Below are 24,139 nucleotides of genomic sequence, written 5' to 3'. Positions count from 1 at the left end.
AGAGAAGGTACAAAATAATTGAACTTAAGATGTGTACTAACACATAAGAATTGTTCTCAATCCCTATTCTATATCAGGTTCCTACCCCAAAGAGCTGACTTATAAAATTAAGCTAAAATGCAGTTCTGGATCCACCCACTAAGCAGGGTAGTCTGACACAAGCGCTCTCTAAAGCAGCAGTCCCTTCACTATCAGCTGACTGGCAAAAATATTTACTTCAATACAAAAGCATTCCTAAAAATTACATTGTTATACCTAAACTTACATTTTTTTTATATACAGAAATACAAAACAAAGATTGGAATATACAGTAAAACTTTGGATTGCAAATAACTTGGTTTGCAAGTGTTCTATAAGACAAGCAATGATTAAATTTTAACTTGCTATACCAGTAACGTCTTGCAATACACGTACATACAGTATAGAAGCATCACATTTTCACAACTGAGCCAATGGTTCCTCTCTATATGACGCTGCAGGAATGCAGTGACTGTTCCAAACGAGCAAGGGCTTGCAATACAAGTATGTATATTTTTGTACACTAGTGCCCTGGAATACAAGCATACTTCTGGAACAAATTATGCTCCCAAACCAAAGTTTTACTGTACTCACAAGTTTAAACATTGTTCATTTTTATTTTTTTTTTTTTACAATCAACATGGGTCTCAGTAGAGACTTACTCCCCCTTCCTACAGAATTTCACAAAGGAGAGAGAGTTGCTTAAAGATCAAAGAGATCAAATTACAGATGTAGTCCTTTTCAGAACTTTTAAATTTAGACAAATAACTACTAAATTTGGACAAAGAACTTCTTTTTAGCATGGAATATAAGTTCCAGAAATCATATTTTTCGTTTATATGCATTTCTGAATATATATAAACATTTTATAACATAGCCAAAAACTTTAAATGCAAAACCACTTATCTGTTTCAGGAGAAACCACATTGGAAGTGCTACACACTTCATGGCCCTTATCAGCACAAAAGGAAAAGTACTCTCCTCTCATGCTGTGAACAACTGACAGTTTAAACTTCACTGAAACATTTGAACAGACAGAAGTCATAAAGAACCCGGGATACTGCAGGACTTGGGAATCAGATGAAGGGAAGAATTTGGCAAGGTCTGAAGCAAGGACGGTGAAGGATTTTCCAATTGGAATGCAAAATAGGCTGACTGGAAGAGGAACCGACAGTAAACGAATGCATAAAAACTTAACGGGTTATGTCCTCTTCCAGGGAGCCAGAGGGGGCCAGCCCACACCAAATATCGGCCATTCTAACTGGCACAGACAAATAAGGGTTGATTTGTTAAGTATAATCAAAGACAAATTCCTTTTTTAAAATTAGCTAACATATCAAGGGATCCCCACAGGTAGACAGACATCCCCCCATTGTGCAATGGAGGACAAAAACACTTCCCTGAATTCCTGGCCCCGCCCATCTCTGGACTAGGGAAACGCAGTACTAACAGGTCCACACTCGCTTCGTCCTCAAGGACGTCTCAGACACTCTCAAACACACAAAACACAACAGATTTCAGTTCAGTTACTCAACCAGAAAATAACAGTTCCTAGAATCCCTTTCCCACAACTTTTCAGCGACAGATCACGTGGCTTACTAGGCAGGAGAAGAGAGACAGGATAGGGATGATCAATCCCCACTTACCAGATAGTGGCCACTCCAGGTACAGATACAGATACAGATACAGATTCTTGTACTTTAAACTGAGACTAGATAAGTCAGTTGAAGCGGTCCAACGTCCTGAGGTCTGCCAACCCCCCAAAAGGAAGGCAGCCGGCTAAGCAGACATATCAGCCGTAGGACCAGAAACAAGTGACCAATCGAGTAACCAGTGGTCAAGAGACCTTCAAGTCCCTGTTCAGGCGCCAAATGAAAGGTCACTTGGACACACAAAGTCAGAGGCGTGAAGAAGTACAAGTTTTATTCACAGCATGCATGCTGGACCCCTGAGCTCCAAGCTGGCTCAGAAGTGCCGAAACCAGGAAGTTACAGAGATATTTATTCATTTTTCTGGCTATACAACTGAATTCTAGAAAAAGCTTTTCACGTGTTACTTTTCTTAACACTCATTGGTTCTAAGCTCACACTAGCAGGTCACTAGCAGGACACTTATCTAACTCTTACAATAAATGTACAGAAGGGCAGGGTACATCATGGCTCAAACTCTTATCTATTCAGCTTACAATGTGGTAAGGTAGGGACATACATTTTAGGCAGATGCAGTCAATAGATTATACACTCTTTTCAGCTATGTAGGCCAGAGCAATATTTTAAACAACAGTTAACTATTTCATGACCCTACAAGATAATGTTGCATTTTCATGGACGGAGTGTATGACCTTTTCTCCAGTTAGACTGCTGGTTAGTTTTTCTGGCCCTGCCCTTGATAACTCAGTTGTAATCAGCATGTCCATTCCACAGATATGCATTGTATAACCTCTAATTCTATATTTGTAGCAGCATATTTCTGTTTTTGTAATCCATCTCCTGCATATCACTAGAGCTCTTTCTGTACTGGTAGTCTTGTTAATTTAAGGACTGGAGGGGCTTATGTTGGTCTGAATTTCCATCAATTCTCCATACTGATGAACATTTCTCAGAACAAGCTATGTGGCTATTGGTTCCTTTCATAGTCTATGCATAATTCTTTTTGCCCGTATCAGTGATAAGGGAAGGCAATAATGACACTGCCCATGGAATAAGTTCATTTTCAAAGAGAAAGTACTTACAGAGCTTCTGTTTGATAGCAAGGGCAGGGAAAGAGATGCAAACACATGTCAAAGACTTAAGGAACTGCAAATCTTTCAGAAAGCTAAAAAAAACATATTTATAATATTTTTTAAAAAACCTAGCAAAGGGCTTTGGGATTTTAAAACACCAGTCCTAAATGCGGAGACTGAGAGGTCCTTTTATCAAGCCGCACTAGCGGGGTTAGCGCTTCGGACATTTCATCACGCGCTAACCCCCGCGGCATTACAGAGCTCAGTGCACTTAAGCGGAGTTGACTGTAAACATTGCTGGGGTATATGTGACATTGAATATCTAGATATGCCCTTTGACCTGGAAATTAAGGTTAACATCTATTGAAGAATTCACCCCTAAATGGTGAATAGTCTGATGGTGCCTAGTTAATTTGGAGTATAAAACCATGAAAGCCTTTTTGGTATTCTAATCTTTGGGCCCTCTCACTAAGCATTCTGCAGCATTAAATGGCTTACTGCAGGGCACATTGAGGTGCCCTGCGGTAATGTTTTCATGTGTGCATGCAAACATACAAACTACATGCTAAAAAATGTTTTATGTTTTTAGCACTGGGGCAGCTCAGAGTAGAGAGTAGGCATGCTCTGTGTTAATTGGTTAGCACAGCTAAATTGCTGCCCACTAACGGATTAGCACATACTTAGCACATCAGCTCTTACTGCTACAAAATAGATGTGGTTAAGGGCTCATGTACTAATAGGAAAATTAGCATGTGGCCAATAATGCTGGATATAGGAATGTCAGCCATTTTATCCATATAGTAAAAATGGCCTTAGTGCAAAGGAATGACCCGTGCAGGAACATGCTAAGGTCTCTTTTTACCGCATCATAGTAAAACGGCCCCTTTTTGTGTTTGCTTAGTTGAGTAGTAGACTTAGACCCTCCTTTTATCAAGCCCCATTAGGGTTTTTTTAAAATCACAGATGGCTGTAGTAAAACTTCAACACTCATAGAATTCCTGTGAGTTTTGGAGCTTTTACCACAACTCATACACGGCTTGATAAAAGGGAGCCTTAATGTTATCAATAGCCAGTAAGTTCTGGCTCCACCCAAGCTCTTCCCCTGGATCACCCCATCCTAACCAATTAAGGAATGGCAACATTCACTGGCACTACCTGACTAAATGTTCACAGAATGTCAGCAGCAATCACCTCAGCGGGGTTTAATTGTGCAGGAGCCTCTCCTTGAACACTTGAATATCAACCCCAAAGGGCTAATTTTACGAAGGTGCGCTAGCATTTGTAGCGCACACACCGGATTAGCACGCGCACTAGCTGAAAAACTACCACCTGCTCAAGAGGAGGCGGTAGCGGCTAGCGTGCGCGGCATTGAAGCGCGCGCTATTCCGCGCGTTAGGGTCCTAATGCCCAAAAGGAGCCCAAAGTATAGACCAGTGAGTCTGATGTTGGCGCCAGACAAAATGGTAGAGACTATTATAAAGAGCAACATTACAGAGCATATGAGGGGATGCTGAAAAGTTCTCAGCTCAACCAAGAAGAGAATGACGTGGATATGGTTCAATCAGTGATCTGAAACAATGTCTAAAACATAGAATTTCATTTTTGCAAATTGGCATGTGACAGCTGGAGTAGCAAAATAAAGCTCAGAATTTAGGAAGTTGGTTGATTGGGCTGAGAATTTTTCAACACTCCCTCATATACTTAAGCCTAGATAAATAGGAAAAAGCCAACACGGATTTAGTCAAGGGAAGTCTTGCCTCACCAGTCTACTACATTTCTTTAAAGGGGTGAATAAACATGAGGAAAAAGGTGAGTCAGTCAATATCGTGTATTTTGATTTTTAAAAGACATTTAACAAAGTACCTCATGAAAGACTTCTGAGGAAATTAGAAAGTCATGGGATAGGAAGTAATTTCCTATTACGGATTAAGAACTGGTTGAAAGAGAGAAAATGGTGTAGGGTTAAATGGCTAATATTTTCAAAAGGGTAAATAGTAGGGTTTCCCAGGGGTCTGTGCTGGGACTGCTGCTTTATAAAAAATTTATCAATGACATAGAGATGAGAATAACTAGTGAGATAATTAAATTTGCTGATGACAAAGTTGTTCAAAGTAGTTAAATCACGAGGATTGTGAAAAATTGCAAGAGGACCTTGTGAGACTGGGCATTAAAAATGACAGATGACATTTAATTTGAGCAAGTGCAAAATGATGCTTGTGGGAAAGAGGGACCCAAACTAAAGGTATGTATATGACGCAGGATTCCATGTTAGGAGTCACTGCCCAGGAAAAGGGAAAGGGATGGGGACTTGTATACCACCTTTTTGTTATTTCACAACCACACTCAAAGTGGTTTATACACAGGTACTTCAAGCATTTTCCCTATCTGTCTTGGTGGGCTCACAATGGGCTAGATTCACTAAGCCACCCCGATCAAGTCCCGACCACTTAGCAACCCCTTTGCGACCCAGATCCGATTCACTAACCTGCCTCCCGATCTGATTCCGATCCTCGCATGCAAATGAGGGGAAGGACATCCAAAAGTAGGGAAGGCAGTGATTCACAAAAAAAAGTAAGGAACTCCGACTTGGCTGGCCAATCACAAAAGAAGCGACTGGTGAGGACCAGTCAATCACGTCCTTGCCGACTGTTGTGCAGCCCTGCAATCACTTCACATACTGCCGTACTCACTGCCTCTCTGCTCTGCAGCCATGAAATCTACTTTCCCCAAAGCAACCGCCAAGCACAGTGGACACCGCTACCCATGGGATGCCGCCTGCTCCCGTGTATAGCCGGGTGACAAGCGTAGCTGGAGACAGCAGCAGCGGAAATAGCAGCCGGGAAAAAGGGGGGGGGGACACATTTGGTTCCCGGTTCCCAAAAATCCACACATCCAGGTGTCGTCAACTCTCTCTGCACAACATCCCCAGCTCTGGCCAGCCTGGAAAGCATGAGATCTAGCCCAGAAAATGTTAGCGGCTGCTCAGTAGAGGGTTTTAACTCGCGGGTTTAAAGCAATGCAGCCCCGCTTTAAACCCACAGGTTAAAACCAGGCTCGCACTGAAGTCGAGGCGGCAAGGAGAGTTCAGGAAAGAAAAGATGCTACGGAGGCAAGCACATGCGCAGACAATCTACAAGTAAAGAAAATGGTCTGCGCATGCGTCAGAATCGCTCTTCTGTGATACACGTGGTTGGTTGGGGGCGTGTTGTGAATCGGGAGTCCGGACACGGATCAGACACAGACCGGAAAGGTAAGGTGGGCTTAGTGAATCTAGCCCAATCTGTTTAATGTACCTTGGGTAGTGGAGGATTAAGTGACATGCCCAGGGTTTAAACCCACAACCTCAGGGTACTGAGGCTGAAGCTCTAACCACTGTGCCATCGTTGAGTATACAGTATGTTGAAACCCTCAGCTCAATGTGTGGTGGCGGTTAAGAAAGTAAATAAAAAGTTAGGAATTATCAGTAATGGAGTAGAAAAACAAAGATAAGAATGTTATAATGCCCTTGTATCATTCTATGGGGCGGCCAAACCACATATACTTGTGTGCAATTCTGGTTGTCACATCTCAAAAAATATATAGTGGAATTAGAAAAGGTACAGAGAAGATTGACAAAAATGATGGGATGATTTCCCTATGAAGAAAGACTAAAGTGGCTAGAGCTCTTCAGCCTGACGAACAGGCGGCTCAGGGAAGATATGATAGAGGCTATAAAACACTGAATGGAGTGGAATGGGTAGATGTGAATTGCTTGTTTAATTTTTCCAAAAATAGTGGGACTAGAGGGCATGCGATGAAACTACTAAGTAGTAGATCTAAAACAAACCAGAGAAAATATTACTTCATTTGACATGCAATTCAACTCTAGAATTCGTTGCCAGTGAAAATGGTGAAAGCAGTTAGCTTATCAGGGTTTAAAAATGATTTAGAAAATTATCCATTTCCTAAAAGAAAAGTCTATAAGCCATTTTTGAAGATGGACTTGGGGAAATTCACAGCGTATTCCTAGGATAAGCAGCATAAAATCTGTTTTACTCCTTGGAATCTTGCATTGTATTTGTGACCTGGGTTGGCCACTGTTGGAAGCAGGATACTGGAATTGATGGACCTTTGGTCTGTCCCAGTATGGGAACTCTTAGACTCTTTGTAAATCACATTGGATTTGGATTTTGTGATCAAATCAAATATTTTGAATAAACTTGAAACTTGAAGAACAAAAGAACTTGTTAAATTTGGTTTTGTGATTCTAAAGAATTCATTAAGACCAATGTTTATGTCAATGTAGAAATCCAAGGGCCCAGTATTCAAAGGATTTACCGTATTTTTGCTCCATAAGACGCACCTCACCATAAGACGCACCCCAGATTTAGAGAAGGCAAACAAGAAAAAAACCCATTCTGAACCAAATTGTATACTAATATATACCCAACAGCTTTAAATTCCGTCCCAGCCCCCCCGATCAATCATCATTTTTACATACCCCAGCACCTTTAAATTCCATCCCAGTCCCCCCAAGCAATCATTTTTATATACCCCCCAGCATATTTAAATTCAATTCCAGCCCCCCGGTAGAACTGAGCAGCCATTCAGAAGTGGCCCCTACCCATGCAGCAGCGCGCTTGTGTGCCGCTGGCCCCAACGTGCCGGTAATCAGCAGGCAGCAGCCCTGCGAAGCACCAGCGACCGGCCCAATTAGGGAAGTGTCTGGGCCCAGGCATTAGCGCGCTTGTGTGCCGCGGGCCCCGACAAGCAGCAGGCAGCCGTCCACCGACTTCCCAACATTTAAAAGTACCACCATTTTTGGGTTTTTTTTGTATATTCGCTTCATAAGACATAAGAACATAAGACACATCCTTATTTCCGCCCACATTTTTTGGGGAAAAAGTACGTCTTATGGAGCGAAAAATACGGTATGCTCCTAATTCTGGGGCCCTTTTACTACACTGCAGTAAGATCTGGGCTTAAAAAACATCTGTGCACTAAACCCAGATTTATCCTCCCCCCCCCCTTTTTATAAACTTTAACGCCGTTTTTAGCACCAACCATGGCAGAATTCCTATGAGCATTGGAGCTGTTACTGCCGCGGATGACGCTATAAACTGCACTATGTTTTTTTAAAAGGTGGGTTTAATGCAGCACTTTTGAGGTTTAAAAAAATGTTTTATTGCAGATCATCTTCTAATGTCATTAGTGCATGACACCTGTATAGAATTAATGTGGCAGCACCTCCCACATCGTATTTAGGAGGTACTAGGTGCCCTTGGGGAACTCTGCGTTATTCAGTTAGTGCTAATCAAAATGCACTAGCTGGATACTGCAAGAATGCCCACTCTCCACCCATGACACACACCCTTTAAAAAATATTTGTAAAAAATTGATAATGTGCTTTTTCCTGCGCACAAGCAGGCAAAATACAGTGACACATTTTCACATGTTTCTGTAGTAGCCTGTTCTTACTCACTTGCCACATGTTAAGGGCCCCTTTGACAAGAGGAGAGTGTTGCACGGCGGTTAGTGCTATAGCCTCAACACCCTAAGGTTGTGGGTTCAAGCCCCATGCTGCTTCCTGTGACCTTGGGCAAGTCACTTAATCCTCCACTGCCCCATCTACATTAGATAGATTGTGAGCCCATTAGGACAGATAAGGAAAATGTTTGAAGTACCTGTATGTAAACCACTTTGAGTGTGGTTATATAACTACAAAAATGTGGTATATAAGTCCCAATCCCTTTCCCTAAATTGCCTCTTTGAAAACGTTCTATAGCTAAATGCCTAAATTTATACTCAAAATTTAACTAAATTCCAAAATTTAGAAGCATAAAAGTGGGTAACAACAAAGATGAATTAAAGGCAGGGACCAAAAGCTATGAGCCCAACACTGATTTTCAGCACTAGGCTCATAAATCTAGGCAAATAAATTTATAAACATCACGGTTAGCTCCTAAATTGAGAAAAATTTGAGAAAAATTGAGAAAAATTTGCAGCTTCTAAGTTTGCCTGAAAATAGCTCACAAATGTAGGAGACTAACTTAGAATACATTTAAAAACTCATCTTTAATGAATATCAGGCCTTAAGACGCGCGGAGGGGCAAAATCATAAAATACATCTAAGTCCGTTTTGGGCCTAAGGTACTAGTCGTCCAAAGTCGGCAGCATCCAAAGTCGATTCTCAAAAATTGTGTCAAAATATTTTTTTTTCAAGAATCATCTACTTCTGCATCCAGCCGTTTGATTGTCCAGATCGCTAAGTCATCTACCTTTCTTGTCCTAAAAATCATCCAAGTCCAAAACGCTTAGAAAAAGACCTTTTGGATATGGGAGGGGCTAGCAAAGTGATGGACTGGCCACCCAGCCATGGCAACGGAGTAGTAGGGCACTATACAGGGCACTGCTGTGAACTTCACAAAAAGGGTGCCACATAAACATCTCACCACAAGTCCCTTATAGGTCATGGTGAGCCCCCCAAAACCTATTACACCCACCTGTCTACAACACCAATAGCCCTTATAGCTGCAGGTGCCACCTATATGGCAGTAAGGTAGGGTTTGGGGGGATTTTGGTATGTGCACATATTCCACCATGAATGCAGTGGTTAGAATGGCTTATGGGCCAGGGTCCTCCTCTCTATGGTTCACTAGCCCAGTGTTTCCCAACCCTGTCCTGGAGGACCACCAGCAAGTTGGGTTTTGGGGATAACCCTAATAAATATACATGAGAGAGATTTGCATATAATAGAGATGAAAGGCATGCAAATGTGCTCTATGCATATGCATTAGGGCTATCCTGAAAACCTGACTGGCTGGTGGTCCTCCTGAACAGGGTTGAGAACCATGCACTAGCCCACCCTCCAGACTACTTAAGCCATCTCTGTGCAGCTCTACTAGGCTTTCCTATGCCAGTTGCTGATGTTCTGAAGGCAGGGGAGTTCAGAACAGTTTACATGAATTTATTCAGCTACTTAAGCATTTTTTTCTTGGCTGTCCCATGGGCTCACAATTTATCTAGTGTACCTGGGGCAAGTGACTTGCCCAGGATCACAAGGAGCAGCGTGGGTTTGAACCCACAACCTCAGGGTGCTGAGGCTGTAGCTTTAACCACTGCACCTCTTCTCCCTGTAATTCTCATGATCTCTGTCTATGAATGTTCTTTGATTTTCATTGTAAATGTAAAGATTGATCTTGAAATCTTATTGTAAACTGCAATGAATCCTTGCCAAAATTTTGTGGGATAAAAGAAACTGTAAGGCATGGTATTCAAACTATTTTATGCTTAAGCACTTGGCTGTGGTAATCAACAAAAGCTAAAACAACAGCTTTGGTTTATTATGGTACGTTCCCAGGTTTGCATTTTCCTGACCTTTACAAAACAATTGTAGGAATTTCTCGGACCAGCATTTATTAATTGGAATCTTCCCAAACCTGAATAACCAGTATTACAGTATTACCATTATCTTTTAGGACAGGTGTATTCATTATGGTCCTCTGAGGGCCACAACTAGGTAGGCAGGGTAACCAAAATAGATAAAGCGACTGGATTCTTTTTTAAGAACAAACACGTGAAGGTATGTCTAATAGATATACTTTGCGTGGATCCTGTAAACCAAAGCAGTTTTTATATTCTTTGAGAACAAATAGTGAATATTTCTGCCTAGGATCTCTCCCGAAGTTATTTTAAAAAGGTCACAGAAATGGTTAGAACCATTTCAGTTTCTGTTTCTGTTTATTGAGAGCTTCTATACCGCTGCTAATGACCGGAGAGTCAATTCAGAGTTACAAAGAGCTTCTGCGAGGCGTTACAATACATGGGCTCCATACTGAAATACACGAAGCTCCGTGGTGGTGTCACAATACAGAGTTTTTAGTACTGGCATGATTATTCCATAATCAGTCATCCTTCTTATGTTACTAGCACATTGATCATCCTACTTATATGAACACTTACAATAGCTCTCTGCATTGGCAATAATTCTGTAACGAAGACAATGCAATTTACATGACAAATAGGTATATTTAAGAGTCAGAGTTCAATCTTGAGACGAAATAGATTTGGAATTTATTTTTTATTAGGATCGAATTACCGCCTTGTTGAAGGAATTCACTCAAGGCCGTGTACAGCAATGGGAATCTCTATAGCTTCTGAGTCACTGGGGCAACATTTTTCTAGGGATAATAGAAGTCTGTTTCCCCTAGACCTTGTCTAAGATAACCAGGAGGATGCTTTGCCCCTGGATTGATGGAGGAAAATAGGTTCCACCTGATTTTATTTTTTAAAATATACAGTATGGTTTCTTTATTGGTAACTCAAGGTGAGTTTCAGTCAAGTGCAGCAGGTATTTCCGTAGCCATATAGGCCCAAATTCTGTAACCAGCACCTAATGTTAGGCATGCCCAACTAGATAGGCACCTATCTAAATTGAATAACAAGCCCAATTAAGCTTTTTAATCAGCACTAATTGAAACTTAGGCGCCTAGTACGATAGAGCGATTGTGTAACAAGGCGCCTCCAAAAATTTAGGCGGCCTAAAAAAAAATAGGCGCTATGCATGTTAGGCGTGGGCGTGGCTTTGTGTTAGGCACTTTGTAACAGAATCGCTGCTCTTAAGGATGCTTAAGCGCTCACATGGGCACCTACGTTTTCGCCTAACTTTAGCTGTGCCTAGAGCTGGCCTATTTATTGGGCATCTCCAAAATAGGTGCTGTTCAGCGTGATGCACTAAACAGCACCCAATTTTACTTGAATTGCGCTGAAGGGTGCCCAATTCGGCACCTAACGTTTGGGCACTTCTTATAGAATTTGCCCCATCCTATATAATAAAAGGCTAACTCGCGCATGCGCACTCCTATTTGTGTGCTTCCATGATCAGTAGTTCCGTGGCCACATGAGTGCGCATGCGCGAATCCCCAGCACTTCCCTACACTTGCCGGAAGGACTGGATTGTACGAGTCCCCAGCACAAGCGTGTGGCCGACCCAGGATCGTGAGAGGATGCGCCGCGCAAAGTGCTGCACACTACTGGAGGGGGAGGGACATACCGGTTCTGCACATACCGGCACAAACCTCCCTCCAGCGTTGGCAGCCGCAGCACGCTAAACAGGCTGCTTCGGGCTTTCTTCTTCAGTTGAGTCCCACTGCCGCATCACTGATGACATCATCAATGACGCGATAGAGGGACTCAATGGCAGAAGAAAGCCTGTTTAGCGTGCTGCGGCTGCCAACGCTGGAGGAAGGTTTGATATTAAACTCATCTCGCTGGGAGTGAAGCGTCTGCCTCGGGTGCTTCAGGCAACAGCAGCGTTTACAATTCGCTGCTGTTGCTGGCTTCAGGCCTTCCTCTCTGGCCGGTCCTGCCTACTTCCTGTTTTCATGAAGACAGGACCTGCCAGAGAGAAAGACCTGAAGCCAGCAACAGCAATGAATTGTGAATGCTGCTGCTGACCAATGAAGTAGTTAAATGAGGAAAGGGAGCCGAGGGGGAGAGAATGGCTTGGAGGGAAGGAGGAAGGTATGCCAGACCAAGGCAAAAGGAAAGAGGAGATGCAGGGAGGCCATATGGAACAGAGAGAGAGAGGGCAGACACTGGATGGAAAGAGAAGAGAGGGGCAAGACAGAGGGTGAACAGTAGATGGAAGGGGTAGAGAGAGGGAGACACACCGAATGGAAGTGTGGAGGACAGGGGGTGCAGACGTTGGAAGGAAGTGGGGAGGAGAAAGAAAAAAGGCCACATGCAGGATTGAGGGAAGAGGATAGAGTTAGAAATAAAGATAGACAGACAGGGGGCCAGGGAAAGACACAGACAGAAAGAATGACAGCGTCCAAGGAGAGAGAGACAAATTAAAAAAAAACAAAACAGACAGACATCTACTCTAGCACCCGTTAATGTAACGGGCTAAAACACTAGTAGGGTTTATAATCTAAGGGGCCCTTTGATCAAGCTGTTGTACGAGGGGGTGACGAAATGTTCTCAGCCCAACCAACCAACTTCCTAAATTCTCAGCGTTATTTTGCCATTGCAGCTGAAAAGAGTGTTATTTTATTTCATTAAGGGCCAATTTGCAGATTGATCCCTATCCACGTCATTCTCTTCTTGGTTTCAGCACCCCGTCGTAAGCACTAATGCAAGTGTATTGCACCATAAAAGAGCATATTGCAAAGTGTGCTGAGGTGTCCCACATACTTGTGTGTGTGCTACCGACAAGCTAAAAAAGAAAACTTATTTTTTTCAATATGGGGCATGTCTGGAGGCGGAGGAGATAGTGGGCCTGCATGTCTGCAGTCGCATTATCATGTGCTAATTGATTAGCGCTGGATTCACGTATGAGGGCTGGATTCTACAAACAGTGCCGATATCGGTGGCTGCCTAAAAAACAGCCACCCATTGCGTGTCAGTCACACAGCAGCGCCTTATGTAGGATCGCAGCTACCTCAAGCATAGGCGCTGGAAATGTAGGCCGGGGTTTTGAAGGCCTACATTTCTGGCACCTGTGTTTGATGTGAATTGTGCCTACAAAGGCGCCTAGGAACGCCTAATGTTGTTTCCGGCCTTAACCACGCATACTTCGACTTTAGGCATTCTAAGGCGCCTCCGTAGATGCAATGAAGGTGCTGCTTTTGTAGTTGCCTACATTTTTTTAAACAACTTTTTTGAATCATTTTATAAATGGCTTTGCCGATTAACCCCACTTCCTTTTTATCAAGCTGTGTTAGGGTTTTTATCGCAGGCCGTAACAGTAAAAGCTCTGACACAGCTAAATAAAAAAAGGGGGGAGGGGGTAAGTTAGGCACCAGTAGGGCATCAGAATATTCCCCTTACCGCCTTCAAAAATAGTTGGTGGTAAGTGCTTACACACTTATTTTTGTTAATAGCTGAGCACTAAAGGCAACTTTAGTGCATGATCATTAAATTGGAAAATGGAATATCAGTCATTTTCCAGCTGCAGCGAAAAGTGGCCTTATTGCACAGAAAACATAAGAAATAGCCTTACTGGGTCAGACCAATGGTCCATCAAGCCCGGTAGCCCATTCTCACGGTGGCCAATTCAGGTCACTAGTACCTGGCCAAAACCCAAGGTGTAGCAATATTCCATGCTACCAATACAGGGCAAGCAGTGGCTTACCTCATGTCTTTCTCAATAACAGACTAAGGCCTTTTCCTCCAGGAACTTGTCCAAACCTTTCTTAAAACCAGTTACACTATCCGCTCTTACCACATCCTCTGGCAACGCATTCCAGAGCTTAACTATTCTCTGAGTGAAAAAAAATTTCTTCCTATTGGTTTTAAAAGTATTTCCCTGTAACTTCATCGAGTGTCCCCCCCCCTAGTCGTTGTAAGGGGGTGCTAAGGCCACTTTTTGCCTCAGCTTTGTAAAAGAGCCCCTAAGTTTGTACCCAGTGACTTGCCCAAGGTCACTTAACTCTCCAAATTCCCAGCCCACTGCTTTAATCACTCCTTTACCTCTTTCTCTGCCTCTCAGTCCTCTCATCCTCCTCCTTTAGATGAAAATTCCCAGCATATTTTCTCTAGCTGTAATCTTAGGGTGAGAAACTGTCAAATTCATTCAGCTATCTCAAACTTTCTTGAGTTAAAATCTCTGAGTATCTGCAACTATTAATCCACGAATCAAAAGTTTTTATCACTCATAGGGTGTGCCAAATCTTTTCTGAAGCCCCCTCCCCCCCCACAGTAGTTGAGGTTTCAGGATATCCACAATGAATATGTACTGTATATGAAAGGATGAGGAATCAGTATAAAGCTTGCTCCTGGCTCTGTCACTCCTTAATGACAAGGAATTAAATAAACAACATACTGTATGTTGGAGCAGGAAAGGAAGTCTTTTGGCTCATTTAAAAAAAATGAAAGGAAAAAGCCCAAGCTTTAATTTTTGCATTTTTAATTTTGTTTTCTATTCCTCTGGACAAAAATTGTAAATCCTTCTGATTTTTAGGTGGGCCTTTTAAACTGACTCAGTGTTTTTCCTATATCAAACAATTTTTGACAACTGTTTCATCCAAGGCAACGTTTTTGTCCTGGATTCGGCTCTTGAGGCTGCCATTGAATATGGTGATTACTATGTAGCCAACTTACAACATATGTGTTATTATCACAAAGACATTGCATAATAGAACAGTAGAAAAACTACTTCCAAAAAGACCTTCAGAGAAGTGCCTCTCAATAGCTCACCACTTTTGCCTCACAAGAATCCGTGCACTCAGGTTGTCATCAGATCTGCTTTTCTGTTAATTTCTTAATATTTCTTAATGCTTCTTAAATCTTCTAAATTCAAGTGAACTGTGAACTGTAATAAACTTGATATTTGTCATATATAATTCATAAGTGTTTTAAACATTTAAACATAGCTTAGTATCATTCTATTCTTTCAGCTTTGGGAGGGGACTTGTCATTCCGACATGTTTCACCCTACAGCTTATTCAAGGAAGCCCCCCTATTAATTTCACTCCGCACCACCCAACTTAGTTTGCTTAATGAATATGGTGAAGCACAAAATTGACGCTGGATTTTACTAAACCACAGTGAGAAGCTCTTCCGCGGTTTACTTAAAGGAGCACCGAGTTAGTGATGCTCATTAGAGAATGACACGGTGACAAAATTCATCACCGTTCCCGTCCCCGCGGATAACCGCGGGAAACCATCTTCATGTCATTCTTTAAGGAGAGAAGAAAGAATCAGAGTATAATTGGGCACAACCACTGACCCGCAAGCTTTGCTCTGAAGAATGCTGGTGTAGAAGGACCGAGGTTGAAATAGACACTAGAAAATGACATGGGATTATTTCCCGCGGTTATCCGCGGGGACGGGAACGGTGATGAATTTTGTCACCGTGTCATTCGCTAAAGCTCATATATGACCATATGTTATATGAGCTGGGGATATTTTGAAAACACATTAATGCTTTCATTATATATGAGCAACATGGACAATATAATAATAATAATAATAACTTTATGCTTTTATACCGCCATAACCAAAAGTTCTAGGCGGTTTACACTACAAAGAGCTGGACAATCATCGAAATACAATAATATAGTAAAAATACAAATATTTGTATAATAGAATTTCAATAATAAAACTCACTAAGTAATAAACTTATCGAACAAAGTGGTCTTAATTAATTTCCAAAAACTGCAATAGGATAATATAGCTTGCTGAATACATTTACCTAACCAAGATTGTTGCCTACCAGCTTGAAATGCTAGGGTCCTATCTAAGAAGGTCTTATATCTACACTCATTAATTTTTGGATAAGAAAATAAGTAGAAGTTTCTAGTTTCTCTTGATGGTCTATGCAACACGAAATGAGGAAATGACTATGGGATTGCATGCAACAGCAGATTCTAGTGAGTGTTTATTTATACATATGATATCCTAATTATAAAGAACTTTCATGTTTATTTTATTTATTTATTTAATTTGTTTTATGTCCCGTCCTCCCCAGAGAACTCAATATAACATACACTATAACAATACATACATAATAATTGGAACAAATGAAATGCAGACAATTAGGGATCTACAGACAAATAATGTACAATACATAGTAATTAAACAGATGGATATAAACAATTTGTAGGTGGCAGGAGGAGGAGGAAAGAAGATGAATGCGCTGTTAGAATAGATGTTCTGAAGGTAATTTTATAATTAAACACATGCCCAAATAATACACACATATTTTTTCCCTGTGTGCAGGTAGCAGAACATTTTCAAAATGGAAGTACACGCATATCCATTTGAAAATTACTCACATGGAAGTGTACTGAGTTATTATATGCACGTACATGCATACTGTATTCTCAGAAGTATGTGAATATATGCAAATCTCTCTGCAGCTCCATTTCTGGGAACGGTTTTGCTCAGCTATGTTATTCTTTGAGACCTAAAAGTAATGTTATGCTATGTGCAATCTTATATCCCACTGAATCCTTGCAAATCGGAGTTCTAGGCGGGTTACAAGCACCATATTGCTACATAGAATTTGCTTTTGTATGTACATAGAATTATACTGTACACAGAATCATACATGCTATTTTGAGTTCTACATGTTACATAAAATTATACTTGTAATGCAAGATAAGACATCTAAAACAGTATGGGGCTCATAATTGAAAGAGAAAAACATCCAAAAACCGGCCTAAGTCTGTACTTGGATGAACATTTCCCAAATACGTCCAAGTGCCGATAATAAAAACGGGTTGTGGACGTATTTCTAAACGATTTCTAGGCCTATTTCTAGGCCTACAAAGTGCCGCTGAATGACCAAAGCTAAACGGGGCATTTTGGGAGGAGTGTCGAGGGCGGGAGTTGTGCAGGACATGGGTCGGCTTAGACTTAGTCATACATCATGTATAACCGAAAGTTATACAGCCCACGATTGACAGAACTTGGACGTTGTGACTTAGACCATTGTAAAGCATGGTCTAAGTCACAACAACCCACCTAAAGACACCAGATAAGCACTGCAAACACATAAAACAGACCCCCACACACTACCCCAATGATCACCCCCCCCAACAATATTAATTACACCTTTAAAATTCAGCCTCCAGACCATCATCACCTGGGCGCCTGGCATAGGAAAGCCTAGTCGTCCAGCACAGAGGCGGCTTAAGTCGTCTTGGGGGTGGGTTAGGGACCGATAGAGAGGAGGATCAATGCCCATAAGCCCCTGTAATCATTGCATTGATTCATAAACATGTGCATTCCCTATACACCCCCAAAATTCTTTTGTACTGGCATATAAGTGGCTCCTGCAGCCATAAGAGCTATTGGGGTGGTAGATAAGTGGGTCTAGGGGATTCTGGAGGTGGTTTGGGGGGCTCACCATGACCTATAAGGGAGCTATAGTGAGATGAAGACATGGCACCCTTTTTGTGAAGTTCACAGCAGTGCCCTGTAAGGTACCCCACTATTTAGGTGCCATGTCTGGGTATTCAGTCCATCACTTTGCAGACCCCTCCCACGTCCAACAGGGCTTGTTCTAGGCGTTTTTGACTTGGACAAAAAGTTAGATGAAAATGTGGTATAAAGATGGACACTTTAGCGACTTGGACGATCAGACCGGCAGGACGTATAGTTAGACGATTTTCGAAACAAAAAAAATTTTGCGACTTAGACGAAAATGGACTTAGACGTCCCTTTCGATTATGCCCCTCCACGTAACCACTAACATTTTCATTCTATCGAGTAAACATTTATTACAAAGGCTGAGTTTCTTTAGGTCCCTATCAGGGCCTTCTTGTTTTCAGACTTTTGCAGAACAGTGCATGTAGAGTGGCTGTATGAATTTTCATGGAAAGTGAGTTCCATACTTTTGCAATTTGGTAGTTAAATGATTTGCTATGAGGTGTCTTGTATTTTATGCCTTTCAGAGCTGGGAATGATAGGATCGAGTGGTCAGAGTTACAATGATTAGCAGATCTACCTAATAGTTCAGTAATTCTGGGGCATAGGTGTCAACTCTGTGGGTGCCCAAGCACCCCCAATATTTTTGGGACCTCACATGACCAGCACCAGCATGCGGTATGGGCAAATCTTCCTCTTCCATCCACCTCCCACCTTTCCACAGTGGTGTACCAAGGAGAGGGGGGGCAGTTCGCCCCGGGTGAAGCCCATAAGGGAGTGCTCCGAGGACCAGCATCATAAACTTCTTCCAGCATCATCTGTGTTCACAATTTGCTTTGGGCCTTCCTCTCTGCCAGGTCCCACCTACTTCTTGTTTCAGTGAAGGCAAAACCCAGCAGACAGGAAGGCCTGAAGCCAACAAGAGCATAGTTTGAATTCTATTCACTTTTTTTTATCAGTAACCATTATAGCTCTATAAGCTGTGGTGTGACATGGTCAAATCTTGATTTGTAATACATATATGAGATTTGCTGCTGTATTTTGTATCAACTAGAGACTTTTGTTTGTTTCATGGAAATTTCTGAAAGTTGTGCATTGCAGTAGTCCAGTATAGACAGGATAGTCAACTGTACTAGTATCCTGTTGTGTTCTTGAAAGAAGTAGGATCTGACTCTCCTTAACTTCTGTAGAGTGAGAAAGGATTTCTGAACTAAATTGTTAATTTATTTATAGTATATATATATATATATATATATATATAACTTTTACTCAAGCATTTTCCCCTGTCTGTCCCGGTAGGGACAATGGGAGGATTAAGTGACTTGCCCAGGGTCACAAGGATTAGTGTGGGTTTAAACCCACAACCTCAGGGTGCTGAGGCTGTAGCTCTAACCACTGTGCCACACACTCCCATAATGTTCAAAACTCAGCAAACTGTATAACGTGATTCCCAGAACTTTTAAAGATTTCTGAATGTTGAATCTAGTGCCATTTGTTAAATCAATGGTAGATGCAATTAGGTGTGTGTGTCACCCAAACCATAATAGTTTGGTTTGGGTGACCATTTAAAATAACATTGGGTGACTATTCCTGCCTAGGATCTCACCCAATGTTATTTTAAATGGTCACTAAAACGGTTAGAACTCCTTCAGTCAACAGCAGCTCTCCGCATAAGGAGACTAATTCTGCATAAGAGGTGCAGTATTTGCCATTTACACATAATGTTATTCAAAGTACTAGGTCAAAGCACTTAAGTAAAAGTAAATGAATTCTGCTTAAGTAAAAGTAAAAATACAAGGAAGTACAAGGGTGGTTTGAAACGTCTGGTAAAAAAGCAAGTTAAACAACATAGTCTCCTTCGAGGGCTAATAAGAACATAAGAACATATGAAGTTGCCTCCGCTGAGGCAGACCAGAGGTCCATCTCGCCCAGCGGTCCGCTCCCGCGGCAGCCCATCAGGCTTATTGCCTGAGCAGTGCTCCCTGACTATTTCTTTAACCTACCTCTACTCCTATCCCTATAACCTACCTCTACTTCTATCTGTACCCCTCAATCCCTTTGTCCTCTAGGAACCTATCCAAACCTTCTTTGAAGCCCTGTAACGTGCTCCTGCCTACCACAGCCTCCGGAAGCGCATTCCATGTATCCACCACCCTCTGGGTGAAAAAGAACTTCCTAGTGTTTGTTCTAAACCTGCCCCCTTTCAATTACTCCAGCGAGTTTTCAGTTTTTTTCATATCATAGGAAAAATAACTTTCAATAAAACTGGAAACTTGCTGGACTAAGGGGCTCATAATAATTAAACAAAAAAGTCCAAAAAGCGGCTTAAGTCGGTACTTGGACGATCAAAAAGACAGATCATCCAAACTGGTTTTAGATGTACCTAAAACCAGCTTAGGCCTTTTCACTGCCTCTATACGCCCAGAGTGAAAAGGGGCGTTTTTGGAGGAGAGGACGGGGCGGGAGGTGGGCCGAACTAGACTTACGGCCTCTTTTACAAAGCCGCACTAGCGCTACCGCGCAGCAACAACCCCGAAGCCCTTTAAATCTCTCTGGGCTTTGGGGCCGTTAGTGCAGCGCAGCCGTTAGCGCGGCTTTGTAAAAGAGGCCGTTAGTCGTCTGGCAGCCATAACCCCCAAAACTTTGACAGGTTGCCAGACAGAACTTATACGTTTTGACTTAGACCAAGTCAAACAGGTATACGTTCTGAATCAAGCCTCTGATATTTGGGGGAAGTGGTAGACCAATGACTGACAGTCATTGAATTGATCAGCGTAAGCTACTCTATTGTGAACTGAGAAAAGGAGTCAGAGGTCTTCCACCTTTCCAATATTATTGCAATACTATTTTTCAGCCAACACATGGGATGTTTATGCAAACTTTTTTTTTTTTTTTTGGATGTTTTGGAGAGCGTTTTGAGAAGTTTGTTGAAGAACCTTTTTTGAATATTATATGAATTTAGATGCCCACTCCACTATTTTGGTGTTTGTATTTCATAATAAAGACATAAAGCACACAACTCATTGAAAAAGACCAGTTAATGGAAATTTGAAGCTTGTGAGTAGGAATGTTTCACTAGTGCAGGTCTGGGATAGGCTTTTAGGTTGTCTGCTACTAATTAAACTACATTTCAGACAACTCCCACAGCAAAGTGACAGCCCTTGCCGAAAGGGGACCATTTCCTTTGATCTACCGAAAACAAAAATTCTTAGAAAATAGGCTCAAAGCACTTAACCGTAATTATACAGTAGATGGCATATATAAGACATAACTAACACACACACACATATTGTGGTTGTGTAAGCACAAGTTTCCAGTGTGTACATAGTAAAACCTTGTTAAGAGCCTGATGAACAGTTCTAAGCTTTGTACTTCACATACACAAAATGAGAAAAGATGTTCGGCGAGTCTAACCCTACGGCCTAGCACTGTATTTGTCAGATGCAGGAAATTGTATACTACCATTATACGGACAGACGTCATGACACACCATCACAAATGTGCTGCCACCTAAGACAAAGGGTGACATTGAAAGGATTCTCATCGTGGCAAATTACGTGGGAAAATTTGTGCCCAGCCTTTCTAAACAAACCAGCCTAACAAGAAGCTTGCTTGTGACTATACCAGTTTGGTGCAAAGGATGCAACATACCAGGAAGATTTTCAGGAACTGAACACCCCCCCCCCCCCTCTGCACACACACATATCTGCGTTAAAAGCTATGAGCTCCATAATCTTGAAATGAATGTGTTGAGAAGCACTGACAAATTACATCTACAAAGAATGACAGAAATGTAAGAATTGCTAGGCTTCCCTGCATGCATTAGACTTTTTAACCAATGTTGCACTTTTTTTTTTTTTTTTGTATTACTTCAGCTTTCAATGTTTAGATAGCTGATCATCTTTCATTTATTTTAAGATTCTGACCTAGTTTTAACAACCTCTGTAAAACAGTCTCCCCCCCCCCTTTTCTACGTCACTGAAGACAATTCCTTCAGAGGTGAACAATTATGAAAGTACATGCATCTGTTTTAGTGATGGGGGTTGAAAATGACACTGTAACCGTTACCGTGGTAATTACCCCAGCAATGGGAATCGGGTAGGGGAAGCCCCTGATATTACTGTGGTATTACTGTGCTTTCAATGGAAGTAAAGCCCAGATGTCTCTATTTGTCTTCCTTATTTCTATTGCTTTCAGTAGAAGTAAAACCCAGATATCTCGATCTGTCCTCCTTTTTTTGGAGTCATATGGTATCCCTAGGTAGATCGTTCCACGGTAGTGCCGTGGGAATGGGAACCAGTACTATGGTAATACCACAGTAGTGGAAAACAGGACAGCACTGTTCTCTCCCCTCCCACCTTCCTTCCGCAGCCGCTGCCCCCGCAGTCACATCTCTTCCATCATCCTTCCCTGTTGCTGCTGCCATTTTACTTCCCCTCCTCTTCCCCTCTAGTCTAGCAGCTCAAAGGGAAAGGGATTGGAACTTGTATACCACCTTTTTGTAGTTATACAACCACACTCAAAACGATTTGCATACAGGTACTTCAAGCATTTTTCCCTATCTGTCCAAGCTGCTTTTACTTCCCTGCTCAGCTGCCAGGCAGTCTTGGGGCCTTTGCTAGACCATATCTATCTCTCCCCAAGATCCAGAAGCACCTCTCCCCCTCTCTCCTCATGTTTAGCAGCACCTATCGCCACCCTCCCCCCATGTCCAGCAGCATCTATCCTCACTTGCCACCCCCTCGACTAGCAGCAGCTCATGCTGCTTTTACTGCCCTGCTCAGCTGCAGGTTAAAATAGTGATGCATTCAGGCAGCTCTGGGGCCTTTGCTAGGTTGGGCCCGCCTCCAGAGGAAGTTGCATCATGCAGCACTCGCTAGCATGGCTTCATAAAAGAGGCCCTAATACAACAGCTAGTGAGAAAACAGAACATAAGAATAGCCGTACTGGGTCCATCAAGCCCAGCAGCCTGCTCTCACAGTGCCCAATCCAGGTTCCTAGTACCCGGCCAAAACCCAAGGAGTAGCAACACTCCATGCTACTGATCCAGGGCAAGCAGTTGGACTGTTGCAAGATTTCTACAGAAAAACATTCCAATTAAAAAATTCAGAATGAAATACTTTTTTTTTCTATCTTTGGTGTCTGAGTATTTTATTTTTCCATTCACTTTGATTGCAGTGTCTCTGGTTTTTCTCTATATTTTTCTTCTATCTTTGCAGGGTGTCCTGTCCATTTGACATATCTTCTCTCTCCATGTTCATCTTCTATCTTCCCACTGCATTCTTATCTATCCTGCCCAGCATCTAATCTAATCTAATCTTTGGTTTATATACCGAGTCGTCTCCCAGTGGAGCTCGACTTGGTTCACATATAATTAAGACTAGAGTACATAGCAGAAAACATAAGAGAAGGAATTAGTGGCAGGTCCAGCAGCGACAGTAGGCAGGAAGATGCAACTAGAGGGTGGCTACTCTCTGGGAAGGAAAGGAGACCACAGGAAGGGAAGGAGAGAGATGTAAGATCAGTGGAAGGCACAAGGAAGGAAAGAGATGCCAGACCTGGGAAGGGAAGGAAGAGAGAGATAGATTCCAGCTTAGGGGAAGAGAAGGAAAGGAGGGGAGGGAGATGTCATACTGTGGGCAGAAGAGGAGAGGAGAAAGATGACAGACCATAGGAGGGGTGAAGGGGAAGATCGAGATGTCAGATTATGGGAGAGAGAGGAATGAGATGGTGCACAGGGATGGAGGGGAAGGGGGATAGAGAAGGAGAACATGATACAAAGGATGGATGGGTACAGGAAGAGAGATGGCCTAGGAGGTAAGATGTAGAGTACTGCTGGATTGGGAATGGAGGAGGGAGAAGGAGAGGTGCAGTTGGACATGGGTGGTAAGAAGATGTGAAAGGGAGAACTGTTGCTGGACAGCGGGACAAAGCAGGGAGAAGAAGAGATACTGCTAGACTGGGGGCAGAAGAGGAAGAAGAAGTACTAATGGACTTGGGTAGTGGGGGAGGTGAAAGGGGAGGTGCTGCTAGACTGAGGGGCAGAAGAGGAAGAAGGAGAGATGCTGCTGGACTTAGAGTAGAAAAGGAAAAGGTGCTTCTAGACCGGGGGAGGGCAATAAAGAAGGAGAGAGATAGAATGGATCAGAGGAAGAGGGGGAACACTGGACTCAGGGAGGTAGAGATGTGGACCACAGAAGGAGAGGAAGGAATAGAAAGGGAGATAAGCAAGCCACAGGGTTGTGGGTGTGAGCAGAAAAAAATAGAGAGGTGATGCAAGGATAAGAGATACTATTCATGAAGGGAGGATAGGGACAGAGACACAGAATAGGGACACAGAAGGGTAATAGTGATCATAGGGGTACAAAGGGTCAAGGATACAGAGAGTAGATGCTGGACAGGATTGATAGGAATGCAGAGGGAAGATGGACATGGAGAGAGAAGATAGGTCAAATAGATCAGACACCCTGCAAAGATCGAAGAAAAAATAGAGGAAAAACAGACACTTTTATCAAAGTAAATGGAAAAATAAAATACTCAGACAAC

Source organism: Geotrypetes seraphini, chromosome 2 (assembly GCF_902459505.1).
Source record: "Geotrypetes seraphini chromosome 2, aGeoSer1.1, whole genome shotgun sequence".
Lineage (NCBI taxonomy): Eukaryota > Metazoa > Chordata > Amphibia > Gymnophiona > Dermophiidae > Geotrypetes > Geotrypetes seraphini.
The sequence above is the reverse complement of the archived record's forward strand: the minus strand, read 5'-3'. Positions refer to the sequence as shown.